A 12,442-nucleotide genomic window follows, 5' to 3' on the forward strand; every position below is an offset into this window, starting at 1 on the left:
ACATTTCTTCATTCCCCCGCGCTATGCAATCATGCAGCTATGGACCTTATCAGAGTGGTCAACTAAAACAGGTTTTGTGGGGGTGGGAGGAAAAGCCACAGATACCTAGTTATTATTTAAACATTTTCTGATTTAAGAATGCTGGGGTTTTACAAAACTTTGTCAGGAAACAAAATAAACGAACATGGAACTGCTAATATTCGTGCTTTCTGGACAAACTCCCTCAAACATCCAGTACCAGTCACTGTGCGTACACCAGCATAAGAAAAACTGGTATCAAGACAACTTGTCAAGCTCCCAGCTGAATTTCCTTACTACACCTGATCTGTATATGTACATGTCTATTAGAAGAAATAAAAAAGCATACTTCGAGTCTCCAGCAAAGTAAAAACATAATTTAGTTGTTTCTCCCACAATAACGACTGTATTGTTAACACATCTGTAACACATTTGCACTAAGATTCACCTGTTGTGAAAAAATACTACAACAATTCCGTATAAGGACACTATTCAGTATTTATTACCCATTCCGGTGGGGTGGATAGTCAACAGCAGAATGCCAAAGATGGCTGCAGAACTGCTGCATACACAAAACTATGCATATTAAGTCTGGAATTGAGGGGTTCTTGTTGTTTGGTTTTGTCTTTTTTAAATGAGTAACACTGAACAGGTTTGTGCAACCACATCTCTGGAACTTGCTCTGTATTCTGTGAGAAGCTGAGGTGTTACAGACCTCTACCGGCTTTAAAGAAAGCGCTTGATGGAGAAATATACCATGAGAGAAATTGAAAAAAAACTGTCAATCACACAGATGTAATGGCTATTCAAAAAAGTACTGTATATGAAGTCTGTTTTGCTGTTTCTTTACATTTGAGAGGGTATAAAAGAAATTACTTTGAAATTCAGAATACCTATCAACTAGTTACCATAAGGACTCCACTTCTACACAGGATCTGCTGTGACCCACCTCCAGCTGTAAATGGCCTGCTACAAACAGTTCATCTCTTTGGAAACTCAATCTACAACTTTCAGCTGCTCGAGTGAGCTTGGCCAGTGTGAGTGTTCCTTTGAGGTCTCCAGCACCACCTTATGCGACCTACAACCTTGGTTAGGGAAACAAGCTTTATTAAATAAACTCAGATTTTTTGTTTTTTCTTCTCCTTACTGCACTTGCAAAAAGCAAATATGTCATCTTGTCCAGCATGATGTGTTGGCACAAAGCACAGATAGACTGTTGAGTTGCAAATTATAAATATATACAAACTTATTTTTATAATATATTTAAATATAATATATTTATGTATTATATAAAAATGTATATTAGATTTATACATATAGAGCACCTGTCACCATATCAATAAACATTTTTTGGAACCACTCTTGATGGAAATACCATGCCAGAAAGGAGACTGACTGAGATTATGATTGACTTCAAGAATTCTCAATAAATCAGTGAAATCAGCACCAGTACCATCCTAAAATGAGGTATTGGTACTAACAACCACTGTTTAAGTATCTCAGCACTTTCTTACCCATAGGTTTCCTGTTCTGAAGACCTGAAAGGGTAAAGAAGATGGCAGGGGTTTGGTCGCCCTCACTGGGGAGAACTTCTTGTGCACCGTAGGGTAGCCTAGGCAGCTCCTACACAGTGCACTGGAACAGGCTTTTACACCAAATCCAATTCTCAGCAGTAAAAAAAGCATTCATCTTAAAAGAAGCTTTGGGAGGATGAGGAAATTCAATCCTAGAGGCAACCCCCATCCCCACGTACAATAGAAATACCACCCACACCAAAACAATTTTCTGGATGCACATCAAAGAACATGCCCTCTTTCAGAACAACTGCTAAATACAACCCTCTCAGAACTGTGTCAATATTGGCACTAGAAAATGAAACCTGACTTCTAAAACTGATGTTGGGAAAGACTCCAGTTGCCAGGAACTTAATGGAAGCACTAGTGCAACATTACCTGTGCTTCAGCCGATAGTGATACAGGCACAGACCTCTGCAAAACCCAAGGTTAAGGCATGAAAATATCCTGGAGTTCTGAAGGACCAATTAAAAGTTTAGGAGCCCTTATGACACATTCAGTTTACAGTTATTTAATCCAATACGTAAATGAAAAAGGCAAACTTTTTCAGACATCTGCAAAGAGAATTTCAAGTTTGCAGTTAAATCCTACTTCATAATCAAATATTTGTATTTGAGGGGAAAACTGCTGGAAGTGTGTAAGAAATAGCTGAAGCTTTACTACTTAATCCTAAATCCAGTAACTTGTGTAGGTAAAACTGCTGTACAACTTTGTCTCACAGAAAATTCTCTTCTTCATTCAAAAAAGTTTCTCTGTCTCTGAAGGACTTTGTTTTGTGGTGTTTTGTTTTGCTTTCCTAAATAAACACAATGCAACCCTCATTATCTGTCTTAGCCCAACTACTGTCAGCACTCCCTTCCCTGGGTCTTTGCACAACAAGACGTTACATTACAAAGTATGCCAACTGAGCACAGTAAATTTTCAGGACAGTGAGGGCTGGAACAAAGGAATCTCGAGGGGACTGGCTATGCTACCTCCACGTGATGGCCGGTGAACAAGGAAGAAGCAGAAAGGTAGGCAGGCAAGCAGCGTCCTGCGAGCTAGAGGTCTGCAGAGGGGTGATGGCACCTCGCTCAGCCTTTCCCTGCTGCTGTCAGTGCTCACCTGATTCAACTCAGCTGCTTGAGAGAAGAAGCTGAACATAAAACATAGCGCTGTCACTTGTGCTCCTGACTGCTGCAGCAGCCCAAGTGATTCCTGAAATGCCAGATGCCCTCGCAGCTGATAACCCGTACACATCCCAGCACGTCACTCGGGGCCCAGGAGAGTGCGAAGAGGGACCACGCAGAAGCAAGGGAGATAGGACCGGCACACATGCACACACATGAATGCCTCTCTCTTTGCATAGTTCTAAATAAAATTAAGCCGCTCATGTCATTTCCACTGCCAGATTAGCTCAAGCATAGTAAATTTCAATTCAGCTCATTCACCTCACTTTGATCCATGCTACATGCTGCCTTCTATTCATATCTACAACCATCACTGACAGCAGCAGGAAAAGTAGCATAAATCCAACAAAACACTTTAAGAGTGAGAAGTTAATGGGAACTACAGATTAGGGTTTTTTTTCTTTAATTTTTTTTTTTCACTAGTCTGATATTAACATGCTGCATCACGATCTTATTTCTCTTGCTGCACGTAAGAGATTAAAGCACTGAATTCACCCAAACCAACTAAGTTTAAATACACGACCAGCTTCCTCCCTAGCATTGCCCCTGGACCTTCCTCCTTGGCCTTTCAATTAAGCCAGGCAAGGGACCTCCTTGAAATTATGGCTTTTAAGGAAATAGATAAAAACATGGAAACCTCAGAAAGCAAGTTAAACACAACATTCAGAGTAACAAATATAATAATGAAGTACAGCAAGAAGCATGGAAATTATTTAAGCAAATGCCAGAAACCAGTTTCCTTATTCCAGTATTTCTCCTCATCAGCTGTGTCATATGTCATTTACAAATCATTAGTCTAATTTGAAATTATGGGTCATGCAGTCTCCCTTTAAACCAGTACAAAATTGCTATAGCATAGTTTTTGAACTTACAAACCCCAAAGCATGGGGGCTGGGGGCAGAAAAGAAGGTAGCAACGAAGGGAAGGATTCCTGTGCATGCATGTCAAGGTATGCATATTTTGAAAGTGAGGGTGCAAGTGAGGGATGGGGATGTTTGCATATATATATATAAAACTGTATCACATACACACTCTACATGCATAAATAGGAAGTAGAAGTCCCATATAACAGCTGCTTTTATATCATGTATTTGTGACACATCCTAAGAACTAAAAGCCAACATGCCACCAGGTAAACATAACCCTCAAAAGGGAACAGGTTTGGGTCAGGAGAATTCCAGTCCTGGTTTGCAAAGACTCAACAATCCAGAATTGCATTTTTGGCGGCTAATTCAGAAGGAGGTTTGGATTTATCAGTAAGTCTTAAGTATTTAAGAGAGAAAAGAGAAAACTTTAGCTGAAGAGGACTTCCAAACATGATAGAAGCGGAAAGACTGGTATCCTTGACCCTTATTTAAAAGCAGATACACATGCTCAATGTGTAGTAAGTTTACAAACAGAAATAGCACTATGCTTACCATGAATGCATGCACACTCAAACATTACAGTTTCAAAGAACGTAAAATCTTCACAGATCAAGCCATAGTTTATAGCCAAATCTTATCTCTATGGGATTCTTGGCTGACAAAAAACATTTTGAAAAAATAAGTATCATCATCCATGTGCCCTGTTGTTTTATCCAGCACATACTTTGCACCAGGAACTGGTCATATTTAATGGCAACTAATGATTCACTATTACATCTCAGAAATAAAAATGGATGCCAAGAGAAACACACTGAGCAACAACAGTACCACCTCATCATCTAATTACCTTGATAAAGTGACTACATGCTTAGTACAGACATTGGCAAATACAAGTCTATGAAACCGAAGCATTGCTTACGCTGCCTCTAAATAACAGGAAGATTATTTAATCCTGAGCATCGTAGGGTGAGTGGACCCTGAGTATGCAGTGAAATCTGTAGAGAGTTTGTGGAAAATCTGCCTGGGCCTTAGTTTCAATACAGTCTGTCTGAATTTTTTCCGGCCTAATGGGATTCATTCATCCATCTACAAGATGCAAAGAAGAGGCAAAGATAGCATTATGTTGCTGCTGGTTTGGGTGTGGGGGTTTTGTGAGTTTTCTTTTTTTGAAAGCTTGCAAAATAAAGAGTTATAACAGCAGAGCACAACATAAAATCAAGTATCGCTTGTAGTCTAGTCAAGTAGTACAACTCTTAAAATTAGCTTCTTCACATATTGTTGTTTCAATAAATCCATCCTGACCTTAAGGAGGCCTGGACCTTTGTTTTGCAAACCGTATCAACAAACCTCACTAATTAGTGATTTGTAGAGGTATATTATCCTGTAACTACTTCAACTCAAACTAAAACCCATGTTAACATGCCCTTCGATTGCGAGATAGCCCAGCTGTTCATTGCGGTGCACCTCACGCAGCGAGACCCAGCGCACCCTCTCGGCCCCCAGCTCTCCCCAGCTGCCCGCTGCCCCACCAGCAGGCTGAAGGAGTCATCTAGTGGCCAGGCTCATTCCTGCAGCAGCCCCAGCCCCGCAGCCTGGCTGGCAGCGCAAGACATGGGACTTCTGAACCCCTGAAGCACCTGCAGCACTGACAAGAGTCCACTGAAGGTCCAGTAGCTGAACCATGATATGGTCCCAGCATAGTCATGATGTTCCCTGCTCATCTTCCATAACCTGCCCCAAGTGTTCATTTCCCACTTCTGGCTCGTGTCAAGGCCAAATCCGAGTCTGTACTCCTTAAACAGGCTTGGCAGTAGACACGGGGGGTGTTTCTCAGCTGTATGTAAGCTCGCTGTTCCTTTTCAGGAAAGGGCAAACAGATTTTCTGAACAACGTCGCTGCACGTGCGAAGCACCGGGTCACGCGGCAGTCCTGCCCACCGAGCCAAGAGCACAGCGGCGGCACGGCAAGCCAACTCATCTCACCGGGGGCCCGTCCCTCCTCTACCACAAGCTCGCCACGTAGGGTGGGACAAAGCACCTACGCATCCACGCAAGGCACCTCAGTCACGGAACAACCACCTGCCTAATGACATGCAACACGCAGGAAGAACCGCATGTTAAAACAGGTATTTGAAGTATGATTAAAAATACTACTCTGATAAACACTGTTACTATCTATAAAAATTCTTACTAAGCTTCATAAAAATTTGTAATGCTTTGTCAATTCTCTGTTCAACACCCGCGGTCAGGTAAGTTCCAGAATTTTAAGGCAATATGGTTTTATTTTAAACCTCAAATATCCATCCTCAGATGAATGGTCATTTCAACTACATTAGAAATAATAAATAAAAGTGAACACCTTGGTTTGAAAGAAACTTGGATTCATTTTTGTTAGTCTGCGTTGATTTGTGTTACTTCCTTAAATCCGTACTCGGCCTCACCGTGAGTCGGAGCCTCTCTCGGCCTTGATTGCTTCAGTCAGGAAGGTGTCACCTAGCTTCTGCAATCCTACAGATCCCCCGGGTAATTCAGGCGAAAAGTGCTGTAAAACTGCAGATTACTATGGTGTGGTTAAGGAGCTCGGACCTATTTCAAGGCGCAGCTGAAGGCGGAAAATGGTGGTACCATAACTATACCAACAGGTAAAGAAAAACGAGCCCTGCAAGCCTTGATGTCAGAGCTCGACAGAGAAGGTTCCTTCACAACAGTGTGGCCTGAGCAGCAGGAGGTGATGTGTAAAGCCAGTTACAGAGCTCAGCCACCCTCCAACTTCTGCAGACATCAACCCCCACCTTGCTTCACAGGTCTGGCACATTACCCTTGGGTCCTATCTGCCTTACAGGGAGGACCTGGAGAAAGATAGGCTCTAAAGCACGTTTATTTCTGTAAGGTGGGAGCCACCTTACCCTTTTAGGTCAGTAAACTACCAAAAGCTGTTCCTTGCCACTCAGTGCTCCGGGGCCCAGCCACAGAGGTGCCTGCAAGTTAGGAAGCAGCTCCGCAGCACTCTGAGGTTTGCACAAGCACACCCCAGGTCTATTTTTCTAGTTTTTAAAACAGGCCTAATTTGTATCAATAACATCAATATTCTGCAGCCTTCTGCATTCTTCGCTCTTCTACAGGCCAACATCACTTGAATGGTAAGGCCACTCTTAAGGCTTTCACACAAGTTTAACTCGCTCTGATTTTATTTCTTTATATTATTTTGGATGTTAGGAGCCTCTTTGGAAAGAGCAATGAAAGACCAGGTTCACTACTGGTCTAAAACAGCACGCCAAAAAATTTCACTGATGAAATGAGGAGGAGACAGTAGTAGAGGTCTGCTGATGTATATCGTGTCAGGCCAAGTCACATTACCCTGTCTCATACCACACTTCCAGTGACCTGCAAAGAGTGCAGGAGGATCAGTAATAGTGACTCAAGCCCACTTTGTCCCGCTGTTACAAAAAAGTTGCACATACTTTTTGTATTATGTATTACACACATACACACACACACAGACATATGCGTTTATGCGTGTATGTATCTATACATACTTTTTTGCAGGTACATACAAGATAGAAAACAAGCAGCGTGTAGTAAACTGGTTTGCAAAGTAGCCATGAAGAAGAAAAATAGTGGCAGACTGGAATAAAAAGATGAGAAACTGCAAAACACCACAGCCACTCTTAAAAACACAGCCTGTCTTTGTGCACTGAAATTAAAATGTGAGGCTCCTTCGGGAGCTTCTACTACTTCTTAAAATGCACATCAGCCAAAACATGGCTGTAATTAGTCAGTGCTGCAAATATTTGGGTTGATAAACCTTTTATCAAAAGGGAGTGTATTATATTGATCAGGCTTTTATCACCCCAAAAGACAGCCATAATTTGTCTTTCCTAAAGGTCTTGCCACAGACTACCTGAGAACTTTGGTTAGGTGCCCCCCCACACCAAAATGTTTCCCAAAGGGAGGATATTACACTAATCTTCCAGAGATGGCACAATTTTCCAGAACTATTTCCAGGCATAATTCAAGGAGGCTGACCATCTTAAAACGCATTACTGACCAAAGCCTATGCATCGCAAAACACCCTTTCCCCCTTTTTTTTTTTTTTTTCTTAAACTCAGCAGAATCAGCTAACAGTATCAACCAACTGAGGATACCTTTCTGTAAGGGCCCTGCCCTCCTATCATCCCTCAGCTTGCTGACCTCCAGGACAAGCTGAAATATCTCTCTCAGAACTGCCACGGGCAAAGGATTTATCTGCTTATATGTACATTTGCCAACCCATCCTGCAGGAAACTTAAATCAGAAGCAACAGTGTAAATTGCTGATAATACTTGAAATACATTCACTTATTCTGCAAGCTCCGCCGGAAAGCACCTCTTTTCCCTCTGCCTAACCACCACCTCACCAAGGCAATTTGGATTCCTGGTCTTGCTAGAGCTCCACCAGCAAGCAGATGTCCACACCTGCAGCCAGCATCTCCAGGTGGAGATTCAGAATTCACAGAGCAGCGACTCCAAGTCGGATATTCAGTGAAAGCCCAGCACCCGATTCAGAAAGCCTCTACATCATCACAGCCTTATCCCTGTGATCATTCCGAACAAACCACGAACACCACCACAGATGGGAAGGCCTCAGCTGGGTCATTAGAATATGTCACAGTGTTTTTCAAATGGGATCTGGCTATTACTGCAGCCTTCAAGGGAGAGGAAACAGCTTAAATCTAATAACTCGGTATTGGCCCTGACTAACAAGAACGTGCCTCTGGAGCCAGCTCCCCCGACACGGGGAGGAGGTACTGCTGCTGCCAGAGTTTGTCAATGCACACAAGTCCACATAGAATCTGCTTGCCGTTTCACCAAAGAAACTTGCAGGTGTTTACACACCTGACTGCTACTTCTCAGTTATTCCATAAGACTAACAAGCTTCAAGGGGCACCATTGGTTACACAAAGAAAGTAATTTAGCCAAGCCTGGAACACTTACAGCTACGTTACTGTCATTTTGAACTTTTTTAAAAAAAACACCATACATTGTCATAGCCAGCTGGGAACAGGAAAACTCAGTTAAATTATTTTCACTTCTCTTGCAGACAGTTTCACTTTTGAATTAGTTTGGGAAACAAATATTTTGCTTTAACATCTGCATGAAGATATCCCTTTAATCGGAAAGTATTTAAACTTCCAGTATCTGAAAAAACACTTCACTGTACAGTCGTGATCTAACAGATAAATGGGGAGGGATCCACTTTGAGTAGCTTTACTCTGCAGTGGATCCTGCTCATCTTTACTTGAAATGTGCAAGTTTTTCTGGTAGCATCTTTTGGGACTGCTTTTGAATAAAAGTCAGTTCCCTGTGAAGCATTAGCCCTCATGACAAGAATATGTCCTGCCATACTCAAGTTTCACGTCTGAAAGAGGTCAAATGCTGCCAGCGTTTCAACTCAGGTTAGCTGGCCACCACGGAAGACTATGTCCCGACACAGGACACCACAGCACCTTCCTGCACCAGCCCCCCACAGCTGTGACAGCACTTCCCAGGAAGGCTCTCCCAGTAACATCCTGGATGGAAATCTGTGGAGAATGCCGCTGCCATTACACCATGTCCGTGTGGAGGGTGGACACAATGCTGTTAGAAGGTGCTGCAGAGGCAGTAACTCCGAGTCCTCACCAGCAGAAGCTGTGTACTTACAGAACTGTGGTCATGGCCCAGCTGCATCAGCTCTCAAGGTGTTAGGTCACTTCTATTTTGCTGTCATTTGCCTAACAAAGAAAGCATTATTCTTGTGATTTACTCTCATTAATCAGCTTCTTCATTAACAGCAAGATGACGAAGACTTATTTTTCCCTCCAAAAGAAAGTCATAACCAAACAAAACTATTGATATTTTTAATTTATTTTTTTTTAAAATGCTTGCGATTCTAGGTGGTTCTTTCAACCCTTCTGGCTTTATAAAAAAAGCCAACTGAATTTTATGCTGTGCAAGCTTGATAGAAAACTTATTTAAAAGCTCCTTTCTCATCCTGGAACTGCCATTCCTTTTGTTCCTCTCCCACAAATTTAAGTTTTATTTTGTATAAAGTTTTCATTGGACAGTATCTTTTTGTAGCTTAAGGTACTCTCAAATATTACTCAAAAATCTGAAGAGTCAGTGTGCCACATTTTGCTAGGGGCTTTCAGTTTACTTTGGTAGGGCAAGGCAACGAGTAGAGATGATGTTTTCAATCTTAACTCTACTATTGGAACAACTTCCAAGCAAAGCAAACATTGATCCTTTAATCCCTTGTCAAAATCGACTAGCATAGATTCCTGTACTTGCACGGAGTCTCACAGAGGGTAACAAAACCCTGAACAAATGCACAGGTCTACACTAGCAAATCTCAAAATAGGATCTTTATCTTGGGATGTAACATTCGACTACCCTAGCCAAAGCACAGCCCCAGGGAATTAATGCAGAAATAGTTGTTGCTGCTTTTTGCCAGCACCTAACACATAAAAGCTTCAAAAACCACTAACAAAAGCTTCCTGAACTCCACAAATCACACACAAGCAACAATCACCCTGCTATTTAAAAAACAAACAAAAAATATTGAAGTACCGGCCTTCCACTGGAGGAAAAGCTGCTTGTCTTCTTGAGATATTCCACCACCCATCAAAATCCCAAGAGTAACCAATTTACAGCACCAACTCCAGACTTAAAAATTTAACCAGCACCTTGAACCTGTAGTAAACTGGTATTACGCATGCAGATGGAGCTATCTTGCTAAAATCACCTATCACCACACTGACTGAAAGTCCCTTGCAACTCTTCCATAACAGCCTGACTCGTAGCATGCTATGCTGGGTCACACAAAGGAAAGCTATGCAAGGAGCACCTACTTCAGAAAGGATCACAGGAGAAAGATAAAAGCAACATCACAATTAAGACATGTTATCTTCAGCATCAGTAACTAACTGATGCTATCTGCACTGGAAACTATCCAAACTGCAAAATCGTGTTTAAAAGATGCATATAAGTCCCCAGTAGAAAAAATATTGACAGTAGTGGTCTATTTCTGGAGATACCAACTTCTTCTCTTGCATTTTACTTAGCCTGCTCTTAAGGCTCTAGCTTGACAAGCAGCAAGATAGCATAAGCCAGCTCTGAAGCCAGAAGCAGTCCTGTCCCCTGCCGTGCTTCTATTCCCCACAATCCTGGACCCCTTTTTTGGGGCAACAGAGCTGTTCAGTTCTCCAGTGTGATCCATGACATAACATGATCCACCCAATGGTGGTCAGCTCTCTCTCTAGTGGACAGAACGAGTTAAGGTAATAAAACCCATCAGTCCCCCAGTCCAGTTCATTACACAACTGCAAGAACACCAGCACAGCCCCATGGGGTAGGGCACAAGTGTCTGAGGCTGGGACTGCTTCTTTTAGTGACAGTGCTGTCATTTAAACATGGTGCGTCACTGTTACCTCTGCCAAGCACGCCTTATACACTTGTCAGGGAGCTGTACTTCGAATAATGCATTCTATCTACTACGCTGATGGTGAGGTGAGCGTTACACATGTAATGAACTGAAGGTGAAGACAGGCTCCGGGAGACATACCCTTCACTCTGCTCTTCATGCCTACAAATGCAGAGCACTTTATTAACACCCTTGTGACCTCTCCAACAAGGAAGGATCCAACGTGCAGACAGAGCTTCCCATTCCTCCTTCACTGCACTATGAAATAAATTAACAAATTTCCACAAGTTAACAGAAGCCCAGGTTGTCAAAATAAGACAGAGAAGTAGCAAATGCTTTGACCCTAGCTGTCAACAAGGCTGCAAATCAGTTACAAGCACAACATTTAGAGCCACTGGTAGGAACACTTGACTCTGCCAACACAGGTTGGATCTTTTTACAGCAGCCTCCTATCAATCAGAATGAAAATTTTGAAAATAAGTACAAGATGAGTAAAACAGCACAGAAGTCTAGCAGATGTTGGGCTTGATGCTTAACATCATGCCTGTGTTCTCAGTGTTGCAGAGTTTCTGTACTGGTAGAATGCAAGTAAAAAGGTAGTAACTTTGGCAAGTAAGAGTTGAGTACTTGGGCCCACATGTGAAATATATTTGCATCTACAGGATAAGCACACTTCCCATGCATTTCTTGTGGAAAGGTTAGCATTTAGAATTATCTTTAGAACCAACACACTGAGGCAAATGAGTATGCATCATCTTTCTAACATATTCATACAAACAGTACATAAGATGTCTTTACCCATGGTTTTATCCCTCAGAAAAATGACATAACCCAGGGTTAATTCCCTGAGCACAAGTCTATATCAAGAAGTAGATTTAGCAACAATGAATTTACAAACTGCATGGAGGCAAAACTATGCAGTGTAGTATACCCAGCATCTGCAACCAAATACAAAAGATGCAGGACCATACATGACTGGAAATTTTATTATTACTTCCTATACAACACTTCCACCACTAGCCCAGTGGAGGCCACAAACTGGACAATAAAAGTGGTTTGTTGTTTTTCTTTTGACCTTATACATTTATCTACAAAGCTGTTCAATTACAAGCAGTAAATGTGGCTCAGTAATACAACACATTCTTAAGAAAATACACTCCTACCTGCCCCGCAACTGAAAACAGCGGTGCTGATTTCCACCAAGAAAAAAAGGAAAGCCAGTCACTCCCAAAACCAAACCCCAGTTTCTAGTTTACTGTACCTCTCTCATCTTCTAAGAAAGCGATCAAACTTTGAAATCAAAGTTTCCCCAGAACGGCTTTCAGCACAGCTACTGGGGAACCTCACTGTAAAGCAAGTATCCCCCACTCCCACAACTA

General features: G+C 42.1%; 1 protein-coding gene across 23 annotated transcripts in view; it reads right to left on the minus strand.

The window, feature by feature from the left end:
* BBX (BBX high mobility group box domain containing) overlaps positions 1–12,442 on the minus strand; it is a 145,792-nt gene that overhangs the window by 97,433 nt on the left and 35,917 nt on the right. The window contains exon 1 of one of the 23 annotated variants that reach the window (XM_055701179.1): positions 11,205–11,223. The exons of the other annotated variants lie outside the window; for them this stretch is intronic. The gene's annotated coding sequence lies outside the window, so the exon portion shown is untranslated. Of the gene's footprint in view, positions 1–11,204; positions 11,224–12,442 lie in introns of those variants that run through there. 23 annotated transcript variants of the gene reach the window in all.

This window comes from Falco cherrug, chromosome 2, assembly GCF_023634085.1.
Source record: "Falco cherrug isolate bFalChe1 chromosome 2, bFalChe1.pri, whole genome shotgun sequence".
Taxonomy (NCBI): Eukaryota; Metazoa; Chordata; class Aves; order Falconiformes; family Falconidae; genus Falco; species Falco cherrug.